The 23,825-nt window shown below is 46.4% G+C and overlaps 1 protein-coding gene across 7 annotated transcripts in view; it reads left to right on the top strand.

Moving 5' to 3' along the window:
* Nucleotides 1-23,825, top strand: part of RREB1 (ras responsive element binding protein 1) — a 129,070-nt gene that overhangs the window by 15,641 nt on the left and 89,604 nt on the right. The window contains exon 1 of one of the 7 annotated variants that reach the window (XM_057554840.1): nt 15,507-15,587. The exons of the other annotated variants lie outside the window; for them this stretch is intronic. The gene's annotated coding sequence lies outside the window, so the exon portion shown is untranslated. Of the gene's footprint in view, nt 1-15,506; nt 15,588-23,825 lie in introns of those variants that run through there. 7 annotated transcript variants of the gene reach the window in all.

Genomic DNA, 23,825 nt, shown 5'->3' with positions numbered 1-23,825 from the left:
AGCAGCTCTGCCCCGGAGAGAATGCTGCTAAACCTTTAGAAAAATCAGGCCACAGAGGAGACTTGTCCAGCAGAATGAACTTGGACGTTGATGCCATATGGAACCGAATATTTCTTCCCGTTTTTTCCAAGAGATTTTTTCAGCCCAGGACATGTGGGCTGCCGTCTGAAGTGGTGTTCAATGATCATTGAGAGCTGAGACCTTTATTTTCAGCAGATAGAATTCAGTTCAACAATGTTTAAACTTCCTTGGTTGTGTTTTACTCCGTGGTACTTACTTAAGCTCATCAGCTAGGGAATTAGAGACAGACTCATTTCTGTACCCTCGAAAATATTGAGGATGGATGCTGGGAGTCGGGGGGAGCTACTTATTCAGTTTGTCAGCCGGGAGCGAATGCGGGCTGGGAGGGTGAGCTAGCGTGCAGTCTTGACAAGCCTGTGGATGAAGGTTTCTGGAAGCCGCGGGTGGGAGAAGAATCTGCTCACAAAGACGAAGCTGCCTTGAGTGGAGTGGATTTGTGCCTGTTCTGCTCACCCGGGTAGCATCTGCCCTCGCCCAGGTAATGCTCTATCTGCCCTCCCGTGTTCCCAGTCCTCTGCTGGGATTCCACCTCCTCCTACGGGTGAGGTCGGCCAGGAAAGGCACGCTGCGCCCACAGAGATGCGGGGTGTGAAGGCAGATAGCGGGCCCCAGAGACGCTCGTGGTTTATTAATTACGGTGAAGGCACATACTGCCTTTTCCTCTGGGGAGGACAGATCCATTTTTAATACGTGTGACTTTATACATTTCAAGGCCTGTACTCAGGGACCGAGGGACCTGGCTGAGAGGGCTGTGAAAAATGTGGGAAGGCCCCTGCAGAGTGGGCAGGTTGGACGGAACGCATACCTTAAAGTTAATAATTTCATCACCTAAAACTGATATTTATAGGTTATGATGTTATGAACTGTTGGCAACCTCTCGTTTCATTTTGTTTCTCACCGAGTTCTCTCACTGGAGATGGAATCGTGCGGGAGGAGGTGGGGTGCTATGAACTGGAGTGGGGTTTTGACGGGTCAGTCAGGGGGGAGGGGGGGTGTCTCAAAGCGCTGAGTGGGTTCCTTCTGTCTGTGACCAGCCAGGGTGGACTCACTGGGGAAGGAAAGCCCCCCTCGGGCCCAGGGCCTTGTGCGGAGCGCTTGCACGTGTCACCCCATGGATGGGGCATAAATATCATCCTCCTCTTTTTAAAGACAGGAAACTGAGGCTTAGAGAAATTCACTTTTTTCTGAGATCACGCAGCCAGTGCCAGACTACCAGGAAGCTTTAGGCCATATCCACAGTCTGAAGGACGTTCTTTGGTTACATGGGACCTCATGACACCGTGGTACCTGGAGAGTTCCCAGCCCAGCAGCTCTGAAGCTTGATTTCATTCGTCTTGATTCTTTAATAGTTGGCGCGGATTTGGGCATAACACATTACTTGAGTGCCTCTACGTTTAGGACACTAGGTGTAGGCGTGGGGGAGCATGGTGGTTCTTGCCTTTGGGAGTTTACATCGTGAAAGGATGCAGTGCAGTGTGGCCTCCGAGCCGTGCACCCATGGGAAGGCTGCGGTCCCAGCGGGAAGGGGCAGGCTGGGTTTGGAGGTGTAGTTTGGGGTTGAGGACCGCATACTGGAAGGTGCTGGCATTGCAGGGCTCCCTGGGGTGGGGTGGGGTGGAGGTGGGGCAGAATTGGAGCTGTCCTCCATCCGTGAGAGGGGGTCCTAAGGTTTTGAGCAGAGAAGTGACAGGTGGCCTGATGAGGCTTTGGAAATGTCCTCGGGAGGGGCGGCGAGGCCACGGTTGTACCTCGTGGGGCTGCTAGGGCTCCTTCACTGCTGATTTCTGGCCCGAGGCAGAGGGCGCACCCCCATCAGCTGGTACATGGTGAACCAAGCAGCACTCAGATCGCTGAATCGCCCAGAGCCCACTGAGTGATGTACACACACAGGAGGGGGGCTTTCTTTCTTTACAGCCATAGACTTCTTTGGGTTCAGACCTCTATGTTCTGGCTTATCTCTTTTGGGGACGTGTCCACTGGAATCCTGGATCACGTTTATAATGTCGGCATATTGGTTTATATGTTAACCCTGGTTTACTGAAACCAGGGTGGAAAGGCTTTCCTGGCGCATGTGTGTCCTGAGATGGGAGTGAGTACGTGCCCTGGTCCAGGTGTTACAGCCGAGGGTGGGGCCTGAGCCCAGACTGCCGACCCTTCCCTCGCATCCACTTTTCCAAGTCTTTGGCTTTCTGTTGTGGTAACTGCCACAGCCCAAAAGGTGCCCTCGCCTGCCCTAATTTGGGGCAAGGGGAGGTCTGGGACATACTCAGCACCTGTGCTAGAAGCAAAACGCCCTTCTGAGGCCCAGCTCTTTTCTCTTGAGCTCTAGCCTGGCGATGCCATTGTGGCCACCTCCCCATTCATTGGTGTCACTGGCATTTTAAAGAAGCAAATACGTACCATCACATGCGGTCTTTGTAAATGCTTTCCGTGCATTATTTTCATAGTCCTCACAACAAGCCCACCAAGCTAGTGTCGTCCACATTTTGCAGGTTTGGAAGATGCTCCTAATCATACCTGGTACCCTTAAGGTACAGGAGGCACTGTGCCCTCCACTTTTTGTACTTTGTCTCATTTCACCTTTGCATCGACCTTCTGAGGTCGTTGTTATCTCCATCTTACAGACGGGGAAGCTGAGGTTTAGAGTTTAAATAACTTGCCCGAGGCCACTCCAGTATAAGGACTTTGAGCCCAAGCTGGTATATTTGTTGATTAAGTAAAACTTTCTGGCTTGGGGCTGGCTGGCTTAGAGCTGATGGCTTCTGTTGGATTTGTTTTCTAATGCTTCTCCCATTTCTAAAGATGGGAGGGGGGAGCTAATGTTTATCAAGCACCCACTCTGATCTAGGCATTATGATCTGTTTTCCTCGTCCCGGAGTGTAAGCTCCATGAGGGCTCTTTGCTCCTTTTCCCCTCTGTTCACGCAGGATCCCAGGCACCTAGCCCAGTGCCTGGCCCAGCCTGGGTGCTCAGTCAGTATTGAATAAAGGAATGACCGGAGTGAGCGGGTCATTTTGCCCCATCCTAGTGAAGGCAACTCCAACAGAGCAGTTGGGTGACGTGGCACACAGGCACAATACCTCACACCTCAGATCTCTGGTTTTTGCAGCAGACCTTTTTTTTTTTTTAATTTTTATTTTATTTTATTTTTGGCCGCGTTGGGTCTTTGTTGCTGCGCGCGGGCTTTCTCTAGTTGCGTCGAGCGAGGGCTACTCTTCGTTGCGGCGCGCAGGCTTCTCACTGCAGTGGCTTCTCTTGTTGCAGAGCACAGGCTCTAGGGTGCGCGGGCTTCAGTAGTTGTGGCTCGCGGGCTCAGTAGTTGTGGCTCGCGGGCTCTAGAACTCAGGTTCAGTAGTTGTGGCGCACGGGCTTAGTTGCTCCGCGGCATGTGGGATCTTCCCGGACCAGGGCTCGAACCCGTGTCCCCTGCATTGGCAGGCGGATTCTTATCCACTGCGCCACCAGGGAAGCCCTCAGCAGACCTTTTTCACACACGTAAAATTTCAGGAGTAATCAGATCTATGTCATGGGATTGGAGGACATGATATAAAACACTATAAATACTTACCAGTGTCTGGCACTGCACCAGCATTCGATGAGTGGCATTGCCTTGGTGGTTTCAAGCCTCTTGTCTATGTTTGCCTTCCTTTGGGGCAGGGTTGCCATACCGATTAGCCCCGCCGAAAATGTGCTGGCCACCGAAACTTTTTAAAAGTGTTTTTTTATTCATCCAACATTGCTCTCTTGCCTGTGCTGTCTGTGAAGCGTTTGAAGTTGGTAAAGTTGGTGAAATCAGTCTAAAGCTACCCTGGGCAAGTGATGTCACGACTGGCAAGATTTTGATGAAGCTGTATGTGCATCTTCTTGGTTTCCAGTGAGAACATTGTACTGGAAGGGGCCTCAGAGTCCTCGTCCAGATTGTCTTCTTCCACCCCTTAGTTTACAGGTGAGGAACATCAGGCCTGGAGAGATGCAGGGGCAGGGCTGCGGGAACCTCCGTCTTACTGTGGTCAGTTCTCTTCAGTGTCAGCAACCCTGCCAAGCCCAGATGCCTGGAGTTTTGTATTGGGTGGGGTGGGGGATTTCTGAACGTGTGTATGGTGGACCCACCATTATTCTTTTGCCAAGGATGTTAGTAAGCGGATTATGTCAGCATCCCTAAGTATTAAGAAAGGTTTTTCCCAGTAGATTTTTTTTTTTTGGCACATTTAACTCATATTCACCATAGAAAAAGTCTAAAGGAAGAGAAAGCTAGTAAAGCACTTAAGAAAGTAAAATTACTTACTTTCATGAGTCATAAATCACCTTGTTGTATATCTGCTTCCTCTGGATACATACGCTTATTACGAAAGATGAGATTTGTTACATTTGTAGACAATAAAAAGCGCATTTTTGTACATGCCTTTAAATTATACCGTATCTATTAAAAATTTAATGGGATAAGTATTTTCTGTTGTATTCAAATGTTCTTTGCCATGAAAATCACTTTATTTTGAGGTGGCATAATTTGAGGAGGGGGGGGTCAGAGGTTAATGTTTTAATTATTTTGCGTTCCCTGGGCACTTGCTGGTCCTATGTTAAATGAAGCCAATCTAAGGTTAAGATTTTTACTGTAAATTATGAATAGGTAATCGGAAATTGATTTATTCTAAAGAGGAAAATGCTGAACTGACAAAACGTATTTATTTTTTGATTAGCCTGTGATCTGCCATCCTATTGCTCCAAACAAACAAGAATCACTGGTGAAAAGCAAGCTGAGCAGTTCAAAGAGTCCTTCTAAAAGGTCAAGTTCTCTTGAGAAGGAGGTGTTTTCCATCTTGTATAGGACACCGGGGTGAATGTTAACGGCTGATGGGATATGTTACGTACCTGTAGTTTTATTTTTAATTGGATATTTTGCTTCAATCAGTGTCATGTAATTTGGACTTTTTAGTGCAGTTATTCCCAGTCTTTTCTAATATAAGGACCTCTTTTTTTTTTTTTTAACATCTTTATTGGAGTATAATTGCTTTACAATGGTGTGTTAATTTCTGCTTTATAACAAAGTGAATCGGTTATACATATACATATGTTTCTGGGGCAAACATAATTTTAGGTATATTTTTAGACTCTGTTGGGAAGCTCTAACAAAAAGTTCTTAAAAATAACACTTTCAGTGGAATTTTTCTGTATTAATTACAACAGCATCTTCATACACTTGCCCAATAATAGTACATATATGTGTATGATTTACGAGACTTGTCGATGCTTGATGGGCCTGTGAATAAGCAGAGCCTCTGAAATAGCCCCTAGGAGGCCCCTGCCCTCAGGAAGATAGAGCCTGCCTGTGAATCACTCTAAAGTCTAATGTGAGGAAGACAACAATCAGACCCCTTCTGAAGGGCAAGTGGGATCGTCTAACTCCAGGGACAGCTGTGTAGGCGGAGGGTCCGAGGGCTATTAAATGACAAGTTAGGAAGGTGCAGTTTGTTCCCAACTGCTCACTGCTGACGTTTCCAGAGGGGCCCACCCCACCTCACTTTCCTCATCATTTCAGAGGATGGAATGTTGTTGGAGAAGCGAATTGAGTCAAGAACATTTCAACACACCTGATGAACTATCTCCCTTGGTCCTTTTCAAGAATTGCATATGATCTGCTACAGAGAGGGCTGGATTTGTCAGCTAGGAGGATTTGTCAGCTAGGAGACTAAGGTCCCAAACCCAAGCCCAACCCTGATTACGGTTAATGGAAAGATGTTACACCTTGTGCCTCGGGTTTTTCCATCTGTAAAATGGGAAGTATCTCTTTTATCATATTCTTGGGAGGTGACATAATGATACCTCCAGGCTGCATTTTCTTTCTTTTTAATCAGTGAAAGCAAACAGAAAAATATTTGTGAGGCTAGAAGCTATTGTCTTTTTATATAAAGGAAAAGTACCATAAAACTAGAGAAATTCTAAGCATCCTAAAAGCTTCTTTATGGCAAGGCAGCAGCCAAAAGACCTGCCAGTGGAGTGTGACCTTACTCAAAAACCTTATCTTCATTCTCCTATAGTGCTGGTTTTTTCTCTTAGTAATTGCTATTCAACAGTGATGCCTCATATAACACTAGTCTTGGGCTGTGAGAAAAAAGTTCTTGCACTGCTTAGTCCCCCAAGATATGGGTGGCAGAAGAAGCCGCCTCATTTCTGATGTCTCTGTATCATCTGATGAAGGACAATCATCCCAGTGTTCACCTTTTTTAAGGAGTCAGGGCTGGGAGCAGGTATTCTGCTTAAGTTTTATGTGGTGTCTGCGTATTTTCAAAAGATGTTGAATGTTACCTTTATTTCAAGCTTCTATAGCCTTTCCAAGTTGCTTTAGAAAATCTTCAACAGTTTCTTAGCAAAACAGGGTGCACTGTAAGCCCATATCAGCTGGGCCTGATGTGGAAGAATTACTTCCATGAAGTGGACCTGGTGAGAGTGTGATTACAGTCAGCTGACCTCAGTTCCAGGGCTGTGGCCATCCGTACAGTGGAACCAGCACTCAACCACGATGAGTCTCCCAAGTATCCACGGAGGGCGATGGTCACTTTTGATGGATGATGACCTCACAGAGGTTTCCAGGGGCAAAAACCCTCCAAACATCATTTCAAGAATTCCAAAGCAGTTTCACAATTCTGATTCTAAGAGAGGTTTGATTTGAAAGGGGAGTCCATCAGCGCCTTCTCTTGCCTTTGTTTTACAGAAGTTAGTAATTACCTTTCTGAAATCTTGCCTTTGTTTTATAGAAGTTAGTAATTATCTTTTTGAAAAAAAAAGAAGTGAGTTATAAATTCTTTCTTAAGGATTTTAGTTTAGTTTATCTTGAAGAATTTTTTAATCAGCTGGGGTTTTCCCCCTTCAGTGGCTGGTCCCAGTGACCAGGCAACATGGAGATAATAGTAAATAACCAAGCTTTTTGTAAGAGATGTTATTTGAGGAGGGGGTTATGAGTACATACTAAACTTAGGAATACGTAAGTAAAGTTTTCTCTGAACTTACCTTCCTTTCTGAACAGGAGAAAAGATGATTTTTAGGCATAATGGTGCACAAAGTAATGACTAACACTCTCTAAAGATATTTAAATCTATTAAAGCATAAATACCTTAGTTCAAAATGGATTGAGTTCCGAACCTTGATGCTTTCAAGAGTGCTTTATTATCAGGTGGCTTGTAAAAAGCACATTGTTAATCGGATCTGTTGTGTTTCCCACAGAATTTCATTAAAAGGTGTGCATCACTTCACCTACTCTTTAGGAGAGGGGACAGTGAAACAGAAACTTGATAGAAATACTGAGGAGGGGAGAAGGTAAAGCCACCCTGGCACCTGGGCCTCCTTCTTTTTCTTCCTAACTCTGCCTCTTTGAGATGGTCTTTGAGAACGTGGAGGAAGCTGCATGTAGCCCTGGGTCTCCCTGCGCCTCTGGATCTGGGGATAGGAGTGGCTTGGCACTGGGAGTCCTTCCCCGAAGCTCAGGGCTGACTCGTCCTGTCCCTGGCTTTCCAGAGAAGGCCTGGGAGGCGGCCGGAACAGGGGGGTGCTGAGAGACTGCCTCCCCAGTCCCCTGGGCCCCCGGGGAAGGAGCCGCCTTCTGGAATGGGGTGCAGGGAGGGGGAATCCAGAGCAGAGGGTGGAAAGGTGGACGGCAGTCACTGCCATTGTTTCGGTTCAGACCAGGCTGTGGTTCGGAAGTTGTTGTCTGGCTGTTGGCTTTTCCTCTTCAGAGGCTGGCATTCATGCGATACATTTATGGTTTGCTAACATGAGTATGACACGCATGCACATTTTTAGAGTATTGAATAGGCAGTAAAACGAAGGCAGCTAAAGCTAAGCAGCCAAATGCTAAGTTAGTTGTTTTCCTGATCAATTGAAACTAGCCTGAACTGGCCAAAGTGTAGGACTGGTTTACCCGAGCTACTCTAGGTAGTAGTTTTTGTTTGGTCTACTAAAAAAAAAACACAATGATTCGGAAAGGTGCAGTATCAGAGAAGGGAGTGCGAGCCTCCAGTTCTGCTCTCTGTGGTCCTGGAAGGAAAGGATGGGAGAAGACTCCTCCTCTTCCTCTCCCTGCCCTGGAGTTGCAGCTCCCGTTTTCAGAGGATGGCCTGGTGCTACGCCCAGCGGTGGTATTTTAAAGTATTTCTCAGTGGATTTTTAGGATTATCAGTCATCCCTCGCAGGGTTCCTTTTCATTTTCAAGGGCATCCAGTCTAACCGTTCAGCTCCCTTTCAAAAGGCTCCCTCCCTCCCTCAGGCCCAGTCAGGAAGATTAATAATGTTAACTGATTTACCGTCGCTGCAGAAAAAGCATTATTAGTTAATTAGACTTTTACACCTCAGTCAGATGGCATTGTGCACTTTAACTCAACGATGTTAAAGACCTAAATCTGAGAAAAAAGAAAAGAAAGAAAAAGGACAGGCACTTTTCCAGTTTAAGCTGCATGTTGGTCCATGTTAATTAGGCATTTGTCCCTCAGTCTGGAGGTGACAGAAAATGCCAGTTACTGTGGTATTTAACTGACATCAAACTCCTGTCCAAATAATTCAGTTGGGCCCAGCCTTCTCTTTTAATTGGTGGGAAGGAAAACTTCGGCACACACCCAGAATAAGGAGGAAATTGTTAATTACATTTAACATTTAAAATTTTCATTCTGAAGGATCTGAAGAACACTTGTGTGTGTTCTTTTAAATTAACCATCCAGTTGAGCTTTTTAAAAACGGTAACAACAGAATCTCCTCTCACACTTGAGCTACCCCAAGTGATTAGCCCTTGTAAGTCTTTAATAAATGCCAGTTTAGTAATTGTTGTTATCCAAGGTCAAAAAGTGGTGTGTTATTATCTAGGGCCCTTATAGATTCATGTATGTTTGGCACTGTTTAAAAAATTGATAATTAATTTTCTAGCTTAAAGTCAGATTTCTTTATCAGTACTAGAAATTCATGAGGGTTTAGGTGCCAAGCAATATACATGTTTTAGGAACCAGTATTTAGTGGCATATTTTTAAAAATGACATGATGGTTTTGTAAGAGTAATTAGATAAAACTTTTTTTTTTTTTTTTTTTAAGATTTTAAGCAACTTCTTCCTGGTTGCCAGAGAAGGTAATTCTCAGTGACAAGAGTGTAATTTACCTTATTCATGAGGTATGTAAAAACAATTCCAAAAATAATGAAAAGATTTTCTTCTGACTATGGGTAGCCTTATTGGACTTTTCAACCTCCCTGGCTTTGACTGTGGTTTCTAGCCAAAGGTTCACACGTTTGAGAGGTTCAAACGCTTCATTTTCAGTACTGAACTACTTTTTCGTGCACTGAATGAATGCAATATGTTAACACTCCTGTATGGCCCAGAATTGCTAGGCTGCCCCTTGGCCTGCCTGCCTGGTACTGGCTGAAAAGGTACCATTGTTTGTTCTGCAAACACTGGGTGATGTTTGTTTCCAAGGTGACTGGTTCTATTGCTGCCCTTTAAGCAAGGGGGGATGGGGAGAGAGAAAGTTGGCTTTAAACACCTGAGAGCATCCTGTTCAGGATACAGTCTGTGTGTGTATATGTGTGTAAGTTGAAATATTATTTTAACGGAGGTAATGGGAGAAAAAGGGATAGTGTGGAAATGGGAGGAAAAGATAGATTATCAGTAAGTTAAAAATATCAGTAAGTTCTGATCCACAACAATATACTTAGAGTGAAGGTAATGGTATAAGAAATGTTAGACTTAAAGATCTGATCAGACTGAAATTAACTGTTTTTACATTTGAAAAAGTTAAAAAGTCAAGGGAAGAAAAAATATTTGAGATGATATCCATTGAAATGTTAAACTTATTTTTGCATGAACTACAGTTCTTTAGCTGTAACTTGTAAGCAGCTATTCAAATGAATAAAGTTTGAGAGCAGTATCATTAAAACTGGTTACTGATCATGTACCTGGGCCTTCCAAAAAAGACAGAGAACAAGAGATATAAAGATTGGTTTCAGTCTTAAGGTCTATAAAGAAAAATTAAGAAAAATCTTAAATGATCGAACTATATTTGTGTTGAAAATTTTCCAGAAAGATAACAACAAAGATAAAAAGCCTCTTTGGGGGATGTATAATTGATGTATTCATCAGTGAGAGATTTTTAAGTTCAAATTAGAAAGAAAAAAAAAGATTCCTCTTTTCCTGGTCCTCCACCCCCTCTTTTTTAATTAAAAAAAAATTTTTTTTTATTGTGCATGGATGCTGTTAACAGAACTTTGCCTTTTCACTCCTATCAGGTTTAGTACAGTTCATGCCCAGGTTTCAGTAAACATTAACTACTTTTATCAGGGCTTGCAGTGTGCTGAATGGCTAGCAAAGAGAGTGTACTGCAAGAGACAGATGAAAATGAGAGAGTCCAAGGTCACATGGATGTTGAATTTTTTTAAATTATTGAGAATTTAGGGTCAAGTTTCACACTTCCAATATCCTCTCTTAGGTTTTGTGGGCCTAAGACAAGGCCACTTGGTCTGGCCTTTCTCTGTCCTGGGGTTAAAAGAGATTTCTTCAGATGCTCCAAATGGCAAGACGAGTGATTTTAAAACACTGCTTTTTCTTGCCTTTCCTTAAGAAAAAATTTTTTCAGGACTGCCTTCTAGGATGAAAGGTTCTCAAGGTCCCAGCAAAGAAGTACTATAACATATATCGTGATAATTCTGACGATCTGATATTATAGGGATTTCCTTTTATTTTCGTTTCTCAGAGATTGTTTGGGATTGCCCTCTGAGCACTAATTTAATTTCCGGAGTTAGCACAGTGAAGTCTGCTAGATGAAATATCGCCAAATATAGAGTAAACGTGCTCGTCTCGGAAATCATGTAATATTCTAAAACTTTCGCCTGTGTCTTCTTTCCGAAAATAGGAATGTGGCTTGTGCTTCTTTTCAGTCAAAAGGATCTGCACGTTTTAAAAACTACAGAAGACAGTAAGAACTACCCTCTTCCTGCCCTTCATTGCAGGCTGCCCCCTAGGCATCCGTGGCAGACACGGAGGGTGGGGCTGCGGAGCGCGCCCGAGGGTCGTGTCTCCTTCCCGGAGGGAGGCACCGACCGAATCGAGGCTGTCTGGATGGATTTCGGTTCTGGGCTCCAGGCGGCCGGGCCGGGGAGGGGCCTGGGAGGACGCGGCGGAAGGCGGCCGGGCCGCCGGGCAGCCGGCTCTCCTCGGGCCGCGGAGCCTTCGTGCACTGGGACCGTCTAAGCTGAAGTGTGTTCGCACAGCAGAACGCGCGGCGGCCGTCGTCCCGGGACTCGCCCGTGCCCGTCCCGCCGCGGCGGCCAGTGGGAAGCGGGCGGTCGACGGCCGGACGGCGGGGTCGCGGGGCGCTGGTCCAGCCCGGGCCTCCGCGCCGTCCGCCCACCTCGGCGCCCGCGCGGGGCCGCCCCATGAGCGGGCGGCGGGGCCGTCAGTCAGGGCGGTGGGCGCCGATTGGCCGGCCGGCCGGCGGGGGCGGGACGGGGGGGCGGGGCTCGGCCCGCCTTCCCGTGGGCCGCGCCGGCGTCGCTTCCACGAAGACCTTGACTCGCTTTTCTCGGGCCGCGGCGGCCGGGCGGCAACCTCGTGGGCGGCCGGAGGCCTTCGAAGAGCCCGTCTAGTAATTGAGTTCGTTTTTTAGAAATGGGTTCCTCTCAGGTAGAGATTTGAACACATGTGCGCCCCGAGGGAAGTGCTCCCTCTTATTTTTCCCCCTGGTGTTCGCTTGAGGCCATTTAGCCTGTGACCACTTGTTTCCCGAAGTTTTGCATGGGCGTGAGCGTGCCCACTCGCGTCTGGTAGTTGTTGCCCAGAAGGAGTCCACGTTAAAAGGTTTGGCTTACTTGATGGCCGTTTTAATGAGAACAGCGTGTGGCTGGAAGAGTGTCCGCAGAGCCTTTTGGAGGAGGAGGCCGAGGAGGAGGATGGAGGCCGAGGAGGAGGCGGCCGGGGATGAGGAGGAGGAGGGGACGCAGCCCGGTTGGGGGAAGGCATGAGTGCAGGAGGAAGGACAGGGGCAGCTTGTGTGTGACGGGACGCCCGGGGCAGCGCGGCGCCTGGTCCTTTCTGTCCTCTTCCGCAGTGTTGGGCGGCTGTTGCCTCTTTCCCATGTGACCCGCGTTCTGCGGATGGAGGCCGAGGGGCACCACGGAACCAAACAAGCCACCGTGGCCTCAGGTTTTAAATCCGCCCCCTCCCCCCCCAGCAGTGGCGGCGGCGGCAGACCGCGGTCCTCTGTCCCCGGGCCCCTCCGTGGTCCACGTGGTCGTAGTAGCGATGAGCCCATTGCGCCGGGCGCCGGCTCCACGTGCTGCGCTTCAGGCCCCCGCCCGCCCCCGACCCGGTGGGGGGACAGCAGGGCCTGTGGGAGCGCTGGGCTTTGCTCCTGGGGCCTGAAGGCCGCCTGCCACCAGGGCCCTGCCGAGTGTGCCCTGTGTCCCCGCAGGCCTGCCCCGAACTAGCACCGGGGCGTGCGGGTGGTCCCTGCCTGCACCCCTGTTGCCATCATGAGGCTGGTTCACCCACCCGGGGCCCTCGTCCGTCCCCATGAGCAGCTCAGTACCCAGAGCACTTCGGGTGAGCCCTGCGCCCTGTGACTTGTCTCGTTTTTGGTGTGCCTTCTTGGGTGATCACTCTTCGCTGGGCTGCAGCATCCAGTGATTCTTAAGACCGGGGGATTCAGGTTCAGTAGGTCTGTTGAGGCTGAGGCTTGTCCGTTCGAAAAAGCTTCCAGGGTGATTTTAATGAACACCCCTAATAATCAGCTTTCAAAATTGTATTTATAAACAGGTTACTTGTACATTTATGTCTGATGAGACAAATGAATACATTTGAGCCACTGGGATTTTTTATTTCTTAGAGTTAGGAAATGGCACATAAACCTTGAAATTCTCCTATCCGATGCTTGTCTGTTGCAACCCTGAGTTTCCTGTTAAGCGAGATAGTGTGGTACCTGTGCTAGACCCCTGATAGGCCGTCTGCTCTGGCAGGTGTAAATGCCACTAATTAATTTTTTAAGAAATTGGCGCTTTGACAGAATTATCAGGGATGCCGAATAACTGGGACCAGATGTTTCTTTTGTTAAGGCTGCGGAGAGGTAATGTCACACACAGGTAATAAAGCTACTGACGTTTAATCCCTTGGTCGGAGGCTGTGGATTTAGGGATGCTGAATAATTTCTTTAGAAAGGGCGGGAGAAGATGTCCGTTCTGGTTTCTGCCGGGCCTCTGCCACCCCCCACCGCTCTTGCCGTGTTATCTTCTGTAGAGGTGTTTACTCAGTTATCATCGGGCCCAGCTCTTGTTAGAAGAGGGTAAATGGTACTTGGGCCTCTTTATCTAGACCCTCTTGCTCACCATTTTGCCGCAGCTGAGGGGACAGCCTGTGCCTCTAACTGAATCCATCTTTTTTTGCACTCCTTGACTGTGAAACAACAGGAGAGGCGGCCGCTCATCATTTGGAGCGCAGACTTTACAGCCTCTGAACAGCCTCTGCTGTCGCAGCTTATGAATGCACCATTTGTCGTCCCGTGCACAACTGTTAGATACAACTGGCCTTGCAGCCCACTCTGCCTGCGACCAGAGTGCATCACTGCAGCCTTTTTTTCCCCTTTTCCTTTTTTTTTTTTTCTTCTTCTTTGCTTCTGCATAGGCCAGATTTTTGCTTTAAATACCACCATTTTGTCCACACTAGTTTCTTTGACCCAGCTTACATTTTTCAAATATAAGTTTCAGAAATAAGGCTTAATTTGCTCCAACTGTTAGTATAGAGGTTCTGAATAAGTGCAAGTATTTTACTTTATTAAAGGAGGAGATTAGTTTTGTGGCTTGGTTTTTGCATATGTGCTTTCTCTGTTTTTTTTTTTTTTTTTACAATATTGTAGAATCATGTGCCTTTGAAATTTTATTTTAAACTGGGTCGAAGTTAGAAAGTTGGGTTTTTTCCTAGATCATTACATCTCCTCAGCTTTACACAAAATCTCTTTGTCATCCAGTATCTTTTTCAGTTTAGATTTTAAGGGAAGCCATTAAAAGTACAATGTGGTTTTCTAGAACATTTGAATATTATCATTAGAAATGACTGTTTATCATTGTTTCTTGAAACGGGGTTCCATCCCCAAATGATACCAGTAGTGTTCAGAATTTCACTTCTGTTTTGTTTCTCTCATTCTTTGGCCTTGTAATTATTTATGTGTTATGTATGCGTGCATTGGCATTATTCCTCCTTTACGTTTTATTTAATAGCATTTTAGGTGAAAGAATGTATTAACATATTTTTCTACTGTGCTTTACATATTCAACAACTGGACCAAATTGTTAGTTCTAATTGCTTTTAGGCCTTGCTCTGGCTAAGGAGACAGATTTCTGTTAAAACAGCAGTAAACATCCTACAGCAACCAGCTCTACAAACCCTGGCATCCTGGAGCTTCCAAAAATGAAACAGCCATTTGCTGAAAATGAAGAAGCTCTCTGTAGTTGAATTTTAAAGTAGATATTTAGGTTTCAAGGATTGTATTCACTCGTCTTTCAAAGAAGATAGGGAGGCCCCGGGTTGCACTTGCATTTTGAGACATACAGGTATGTTTAAGGAAGAAAGTGTAATCGTTTGTGAGATTCATGCTTTCCTTTTCATCTCACCATTCAGAGGGGGAAAATCTGTCTTTTCGTGAGGATTGTCTCCCACTACCTGAAGAGTCCTTGAGGTCAACATAAAGACTAAGCAGCTGCAAACAAGTTAGGGGGCAAGTGAGCCCCGGTTTCAGGGTTTCCGAGAGCAGTTTTCTACCTTGGAGTCTGCTGTTAACTTGTAGAGCATGTTTTCCTTACTCGGTCCAGCGTTTTCATGCTTGGTTTTGATCTGCCCCTTTAAGCTGGGTAAACTCTCTTTGGACTTTTTCTCCCTTTAACCGTGGTTTCTTCACTGCCCTTCTCATGTGATTAATATGTGTGTTGCTTAAAATGGCAACTGAAACATCACCAGGTATTTCCACCAGGTAGAAACTGCTTTTCCTGTGTCAGAACAACCAGTGTGGCTTAGTTGACGCTTCTGTTGCTAAGCAGGTAAATTTCTGGTCTGCAGGCTGTCTGTTAACCCCATAAGTGCCTAATATCAAGCAAAAAACAGCAAGAGGAAAAACCACCTTTTGCTTCCTTCTCCCGTAGTGCTTTGTTCCGGAGGGTAAAAACTGGGCCTCCCTCACCCTCACCTCCACTTAGCTGCGTTCAGGACCCAACCTCGATTTCCATATTTCCGAGGGGAGGAGGAGAGTTAGGAGATGGAGAGGGCTGGGAAGTTGGTGGAGAAGACGCCCTGGGAGCTGGCAGCGGTCTCCTGCTGCAGGATACAAATTATGGGTTTGAGTCCAGTCGGGAATGGGTTTAGCCTTTTTCTTTGGGACTTTTCTGTGCAAGTCTGCCTTCAGCTGCAGCCTGGCTGTGGGGGGAAGAAGAAGAAAGAAAGGGCTGCTGTGCGCATCCATTTGCCAGAAAGGAGTTAACAGAGCGCACCGCAGAACAGGTTGGGCAAGACTGTTAAAGCAGTGATGAAGCCTCCCCCTTCTCCTCCTCTCCTCTCTCTCTCTCCCTCTCCCTCTCTCTCCCTCTCTCCCTCTCTCCCTCTCTCTGTCCCTGTCCTCTCTCCCTCTCTCTCTGTCCCTCTCCTCTGTCCCTCTCCCTCTCTCTGTCCCTCCCGCTCTCTCCCTCTGACCTCCTCTGTTCCCCCGCTCCTCTCCCAGGACTTTCAAACATCTTCACATTATCCCCTGCTCCCCCGCCCCCTCCCCACTTCAGTGTCTGGCTTTCCCTCTCTCTGGCAGGACATTTGATGTGATGAAAATACTTTGTGGCAATGAGGAGCCTGTGCAAGAGGCCTCAGCCTCGCCAGCTGTTTCTGGAGAAATCCATGTCTGTGCCCTTAGTCATGTAACATAGGCCCCATTCAACAGAGACATTCTTGAGTGTGCATTGATGCCTCTGCGGGACTGCAGGGTGGACGGCCTGCATGGGGGGGGGGCGGGGGGGAGGTGGACGGTGGGGAGAGGAGGAGGCGAGGTCGGGATGGGGATGTGGAGGGCAGCGAGGGGGAGCGCCTGCGCCCCGAGTGCCCGTAAGTCATGAGATGTTGCTTTGCGAAGCATCTGCAGTTTGCTCGGACTTAGGGATGTCTTGTGGCCGTCAACTCGGAGAAACTGAGCTCTTTAAAAGCCAGCTCTGGTCTGACGTAAGTTCTGCGTGGTGTTTGTGTCTAATCCCTCCGTAAACATACCATATATAGTCACGCTGGAGCTCACTGTAACACGCACTGCAGGGGAGCATGTCCTGATGCACAGAGCCCCGTGCTTAGAAGCAGGCTCAGGCTATTTCTGGTGTGTCGCTGCTTGCTTTTTTCTTTTTTGGAGGGAGGAGGCAGGAGGCTTTTTTTCTTTCCATCTTTACACTGTTTGAAGCATGTTTCTGATCCTAGTGTGTCTGGCACTGTGAAAACTCAAGAAACTGTATCCTCACGTGAGGAGAGACCGAATTCTCTTTGTACATCTGTTTTAGAATAGAACCCTTGTTTTTCTTAGTATCTCTCACACCACACGCGTTTCGCATTTTATGGTCCCCGGGATTCTCGACTGCTCGTTTGGGAGCATCTTTTAACCCTGTGAGCGTGAGCGCTGCCCCGTAGCCCGTGCTGTCGGTGGCCGGTGGAGAAGTTGCTTTCGCGTTTCCTCCGCCGCATCCTCCCTGGGCCGTCCTCGTGCGTTTACAACACTTCACCTTCGCCTTGCCAGGGCAGAGCATCAGCTCGGAGTCCGCGGGGCTGAGCGCCGCCACTTTCCCCTGGGCAGGGCTGGCTCTGTGGTGCGGAGACGAGACTGTACTGAGAAAGAAATGCAGTTGTTTTTTGTTTTTTCTTCTTTTTCCCCTGGAATACCTAGGATACAGCACCTCAGCTTGGAGTGAGTGAGCAGCGGAGGCATTTGTGGTGCAGATAAGCGACCTCTTCCTTTTCCTTCTCTTATTTTCTTGTCCTTCCTTCCCCCCCTCCCTCCAAAGGCTATTGCTTTTCTTCTCAGGCCACATGTATGGATAACCCTTAAAGAAAAGGTGGTTTGCCACGCTGGGGTGTTTGGGTATTATGTAAAGAGACAAGATGGGGACCTTCACTGCCTTGTTGTCTCTCATTGGCCTCGTCAGAGTGAATTATATCTGACCGTGTGACAGTTAATTGTACCATCCTTCCCGGTTCTTAAGCTGATAAGCCCCTTTCTGTCTGCCTCCATCAAGCCTCTTTGTTTGAGAAGTTCCTAATGCAGTAGAAGAACAAAGTGACAGTTTTCCTATTTACTGAAGTCTCTGAAACACATTCATTATGCTCTTTTTCGTATCTTTTTTAGAACTTTACTCCTTTAACTTATATAATTGAATTGTTCCAAGTAGTACAAACTTAAAACTTCCTTAAAAATATCAGTGAGTCCAGCAAAAAAAAAAACTGAAATTTTTTTTAGGCTCTGTGTTTTCATTTCAGGCTATTAACAGTGCTTGGTAGATAATGTTCAGGGTAAGACACTGGGTACTGCCAGAGTACCAATTACCAGTTATGGAAACAGCAGTTGCTTAGCTAGTATTCAGTTGACTCAAAAGTAATATATCACTTCTGTGGAGGTCACTTATTTGGCATTCTGAGGTCCAGAATCTTTAGCCTGGGAGTGAGGGAGAACCACCGGGGTGGCGGAGGGGCAATGCAAAAAAATAAAGCTTTCGGAAGCCGGGCAGGTGGAGGAAGTCGCAGTGCTAACACTCTTACCCTTGATTCATGATGGTCCTTGGGCCCACACTTTAGCACTATTTATTCTCACTGTAGATACGGCCCTGACCACCTCGTCTCCCATTTTCCAGTCCACAAGAAATTAGAGGCCAAAGTTGGTGGTTGAGGGTGGAGAAAAGCCATCAGAAGGAGATGCTCTGAGAGCAGCAAGAAGGGATGTCCGGGTATGAGACAGGAGAACGCAAACAGCCTGAACAGAGGGGCCTTCTGTGTTGTTTCTTACAACTGCATGTATATCCACATGCTCTCAGTGCGTCTCTGGAATAAAAATTTCAGCTAAAAAAAAAAGCATGGCTGACTGAGGCCCGTGTGGCATAGGAGCAAAACTGAAGGGGGAGGGTTATGACACTAGTTTCCGAAGGCACCTTGTGTAATAGTTGTTCACTGTAGTGATCCTGAGTCATCGCCCAAAAAGGTTAGATTAATCATATGTTGATTCACCGTGCTCTGCTTAAGGAGATGGGCAAGTTAGAAAGATACTTTATAGTGATTTACACCCAGGAGTTTTATAACTTCTCGCTACTTCCCCCACAGCTCTCCTCAGTGATGTGCAGCTGCTTTATGAGCTAACGTGAAGCATTAGAATCAAACTTCCAGTGGGTCCAGATACATACCAAAATATTATTTATTTTGACCAGATTTGCAGGAAAAGAAAGTGATGCATTAACAGGTTCAAATGGTGTCCAAATACCATCACGAGGGTACGAGGGTCGTTTTTCTGTATTCCTAATGTGAATTGTTCTTTCATATTTTTAATTGAAATAATACACAGAATGTCATGGAGGTTTTTTTGTTTTTTGTTTTTTTGGCTGTGTTGGGTCTTTGTTGCTGCGTGCGGGCTTTCTCTAGTTGCGGCAAGCGGGGGCTACTCTTTGCTGCGGTGCGCGGGCTTCTCATTGCGGTGGCTTCCCTTGTTGCGGAGCACGGGCTCTAGGCGCGTGGGCTTCAGTAGTTGTGGCTCGCAGGCTCAGTAGTTGCCACACACAGGCTCTAGAGCGCAGGCTCAGTAGTTGGGGCGCACGGGCTTTGTTGCTCCGCGGCATGTGGGATCTTCCCGGACCAGGGATTGAACCCGTGTCCCCTGCATTAGCAGGCGGATTCTTAACCATGGTGCCACCAGGGAAGTCCTGTCATGGAGTTTTTAAAGCAGGGGCTAGAGAAGACCCTTTATCTGGTGGGTACCATAGAAGTCATAGATACCCTGGGAGACGGAGTCTCTGTAGAAAAGGAGTTCCGAGTGTAAGGGAGGCCTCAGAAAACTTAAGTATTAAACAAATTTAATCGTAAGCCATCAAATGACAAATGGAAGGAAGGAGTGGTTTTTTTCCCCCCTCATCCCAACTATAGGCTCATTCTAAGAACCATAGGATTTAGAGTTGGAAGGGACTTCAGAGGTCACTTGGCCTGTTTTTATGAGTTTGCCTTTGTTTTAGTCTGTATTCTTCCACAGTTCATGTCTGTGCCCAGAATTGAACATGTCACCTGGAGGAGCGTCCGTGTGGCTTCTTTGGCAGGAGGGCTCATCCTAACTTGAAAAGTTAAATGTGCTCACTTGGCAGAGATGATTATATATTTTTAGGTTTCTTGTTAATTGTATTCTCAGTAGCTCCATTTTACAGATGGAGACCCCTGCGGCACTCTGTGGTGGTACACCAAAAATCTCCCTTGGCATCATTAACTACTTTCGGACATTTTCATGGAAATCCCAGAGTTGAAAACTTCCCAGGGTAAAAAAAAAAAAAAAAAAAAACACAAAACTTCCCAGGGCAGCTAATACATACTAGTAGTTCTCAAGCTACTAAAATTCGCAAGCTGTAAAATTTTAATTTTATCTGCTTAAGCATAGAGCATTGCTAGGCCTAAGTTTTAATAATCATACTCATACACGTATTTTAAATACATACTAGCTTCTGATAGTATTAAATTTAAGGTGCTTAGATTTGCTGTAATGCATAGTTAACAAACAAAATGGTTGGTATAGACTTTCCTGCTCCTGAATCAAATAGGTTCTGTGTTTTGGTTTTGTTTGTTTGTTTGTTTGTTTTTTACTAAGAGAAGTTGTTCCTTTTGAAAATGTAATTAGTTTTGAAATTTGGTCTTCTGGGTATCCATGGAAACTGTATACCTCCTGATTGCCATGCTGAAGGTGGAACGCATTCTCTTATGGTTAGATGTTTGTGACTCTGTCAGGGAAGGGAAATCTACATGAATTGCATGTGAGAAATAAGAATTAGTTCTCTGGATGTTAGACGCTCACAGCAGATGGAAAAGTAATAGAACCTACTACTTCCCAGGAAGCAAGGAGCGGGTCTCGTGCTGGCTTTTTGGAGTGTGGACAGCGCAGAGAGGGCTTGCTGGAGGGAAGGGGCATGGTGGAGGGTGGCAGGGCCTGGTCTCCTTCTGTGTCATGGCCTGTGAGGACCTGCAGCTCCTTGCTCGGCTCGGTTGAGATGATGTGCTTATGGCCTCCACCAGTGGGCTGGCCTCAGGGACACCTGTTGAGAGGTTGGGATGTTGGGGCTGGAGGAGTAGGGAGGGAAGCATCCAGGCCTGGGTTTGAGCAGCTGCTGGCTGCCCGGAGCTCAGCCTCCGTGAGTCATCTGTGGGTCTGGAGGCCAGCCGTGAAGAAGGGAGGGAGCGTTCAGTTAATGCTCGGACACCCCCAGAGCACTCTAAAGGCACCACAGAAATTGTGGGGCAGTTATTAGCAGCTCCGTCCGTAACGTTCGTTGTTTGTTTAAATGCTTTCCCCCAATCACGTAATCCTAACCTTTTATTTAAAGTAAGTGCTGTGGGTCTGCTTTAAAAGCTGACGAAAATGGCTTTTATTGGACATCATCGCTTTATTTGTAAAGGGGGAGTTGAGACCCAAAGAGAAGAATTTGGTCAATTGATTTAAGGTTGTTGGAGGATTGAAGTGTTACTTGATTGCTGGTCTTATCCAGGATTTTGAGATTTCAAGGAAAAGTGGACAATGCCTGCTTGTGTCCGAGGGATTCCGGCTGTCATATGATCTGCAGACCAGCCCCCGAGCAGCCGCGCGGGCAGTCTCTGTGCTGAGGAGTCCACGGCGAGAGCTAGCTGCTGAGTGCGTGGGGTGTGCCGGCTCGGGAGTCGTGTAGCCAAGAACTGGTTTTGGTCGTAGCCTTAGGTCTGCATAAAAGTTGTACGCCACGGAGACGTGACATTTGTATGGCCTGAGATTTAATACTTGGCGCAAGGTGGAGGAGGTGGCAGGATTGAGTGCGCTGCGGTCTTGTGCCTACACGGTGGCCGTGGGGCTGCCGGGTGGAGAGAACCATCCTGTGACGCTCTCGCGTGAGTCCAGGACACGTGGACAGTGGGTAGAAAGAAGTCACCACCACTGTGGTGGTCTGTTTCACCACAGACCTCTTTGGGTATAAGCAATGGAAAGGGCCTTTTGGCTGTATAAAAAGCATCATGGTTATAAACTCCTAGGACTTTACTTATAGCTTGATTCTCTCATTAGGAACATGATTATGGAAGAAATAAACTGAGCAAGTTAGACTGCAAAAATCACATGAGATTGCTTTTTCTATGGCTTTCATCTTCTAAATGTGGACGTTCCTATTATGTCTCTCTTGCAGATGTACACACAGCGATTCTGGTGTGCAGATACATTATGAGCCAGCTCTAATGTGTGCATTCCCTAACTGGCTGAACAGTAGGGAGTTTTCAGGGGCCTTGCAGGAGGGTGCTAGCAGGACGCCCTGCCGGCTTTCTTTATCTGTGATTAGTAATGGATCCGCCTATTATCTGATTGCACGTTATTCCTGTTATCCTAAGAGAAGGTTCCCCAGGGTTAGCTCCTTATGAACAGTAGAGAAGTAACCCTGTCTTAGGGTATACATGGAGACTTTATTGTTCTCCCCAGTGTCTTCAAGGTAGTATGGCATGAGATTTTTTTTTTTTTTTGAGATTTTTTTAAAAATAGAGATGTTTAAATTTTCAGGTTTTCTTTTTTTTTTTTTATAATGACTTTTTCATGTCTCCTGAAAGAAATGAAAAAAGAAAAAACAAAATGAACTCACCAATAAAACCCAGCAGTTGCCAAATAGCTATAAAACATATTAGAGAAATTAGTGTTGGGGCCTTTTTAATTAGTTTAACTCTGGTTATACAGCTGAATTATAATATGTGACCAAATGCATTACCTGAGTGTTTACCTTTTTTTTTTTTTCCTTTTTGGCCACGTGGAAGTACCTCAAGAGGTGGAATGTGACACACCCAGAGAATGAGGCGCTCAAGGGCCTAGGAACTTGAGAAGGCCAGGGCAGCAGGGCCCTTCATCTCCAGCTTAGCTCTGCTGCTGCTAATTGGGGAGCAGAGAGCCACTGAGCTCCTTCGGAGATGAGTTTTAAAATGTGTGTGTGTGTGTGTGTGTGTGTGTGTGTTCACAAGGGGTTTGTTCTCCTGCCCTCTGTAGAAAGGGCTAGGGAGAATTCTAGCAAGAAATCCCCCCACCTTTGAGAGACGTTGTAGATCCCACTCAATTGAAGTCCTTCTCACAAAGAGGGCCCTCCTGAGAAGTGCTGTTTGCTCCATAGACCAAAAGGACCTATGTGATTCTATTACATATTTTTAAATTCTCTCTCCCCAATTCTTTTTTTTTAATTAATTAATTAATTTATTTATTTATTTTTGGCGGCATTGGGTCTTTGTTGCAGCGCACAGGCTTTCTCTAGTTGCGGCGAGTGGGGGCTACTCATCGTTGCTGTGTGCAGGCTTCTCACTGCGGTGGCTTCTCTTGTTGCGGAGCACGGGCTCTAGGCGCGTGGGCTTCAGTAGTTGTGGCTCGCGGGCTCTAGTGCACAGGCTCAGTAGTTGTGGCTCACGGGCTTCAGTAGTTGTGGCTCGTGGGCTCTAGTGCGCCGGCTTCAGTAGTTGTGGCACACGGGCTTCAGTAGTTGTGGCTTGCGGGCTCTAGCACGCAGGCTCAGTAATTGTGGTGTGCAGGCTCAGTAGTTGTGGCGCACGGGCTCAGTTGCCCTGCGGCATGTGGGATCTTCCCGGACCAGGGCTAGAACCCATGTCCCCTGCATTGGCAGGTGGATTCTTAACCACTGCACCATCAGGGAAGCCCTCCCAATTCTTTTCATTTTGTGTATTTCATGAATTTTCTAGTTCAAGTTGAGGAGTTCTAGGTTACGTTTTATTTGGGCCGTGTGTGTGGGGTTAGTGGTAATTTTTATAACAGAAGAATCTTTATCATGTTTTATTCCACATAATCTGGAACGTAATATACTGTGAACAGTTCATTACCTGCATGTCAAGTTGCAAATGTTCCTAGGTTAACTAGAAATTACGATTTTTTTCTTTTAAGAGCAGTTTTGTGGTTAAATGGTGATGCTTTTACCTTAAAGAGATCACCTTCTCCTATTTGGGCAAAGTACGATATCAGTTTGCACATGATTTAGTAAATAAAATGGAAACCCTTTCCTTCTGGCCTGTCTTTTAGAGTCAAGGGATTCTGGGTGTGTGTGTGTGTGTGTGTGTGTGTGTGCACGCGTGCGCGCGCACAGTTTTTTTCATGGGACTTTTGACCCGAGTCCTTCAGTGTATTTATTTTTCACATTTTCAATACTTCTTAGCATATTCAGCTTTCTAAATTATGGGCAACTGTTACATAATCATGTTGCAGTGAAGAATTTTTATATTTGGTGAAAAACAGACCCAAAATGGGAGGATGGGAGGATTAAAAAAAAAACCAAACTCATCTATTTGATGAACTGAAGTGAACGAGAATAGGGTAGAAACCCTCGCTAACTGATTGTGTTATAAAATACCTCACACCTGTGTCCGTAGGTTGGACTTAAGACGGATGCGAAGGCCCTTTTTATAGCGGTGACTGGAAGTGTTTTAGTGGGCTTAAGCTAAGCTGTCAAACAAACTTTAAAATCTGAGTGGCTCAACGCACAAAAT

The sequence above is a fragment of the Balaenoptera acutorostrata genome, chromosome 10 (assembly GCF_949987535.1).
Source record: "Balaenoptera acutorostrata chromosome 10, mBalAcu1.1, whole genome shotgun sequence".
Classification (NCBI taxonomy): Eukaryota; Metazoa; Chordata; class Mammalia; order Artiodactyla; family Balaenopteridae; genus Balaenoptera; species Balaenoptera acutorostrata.
The sequence above is the reverse complement of the archived record's forward strand: the minus strand, read 5'-3'. Positions and strand labels throughout refer to the sequence as shown.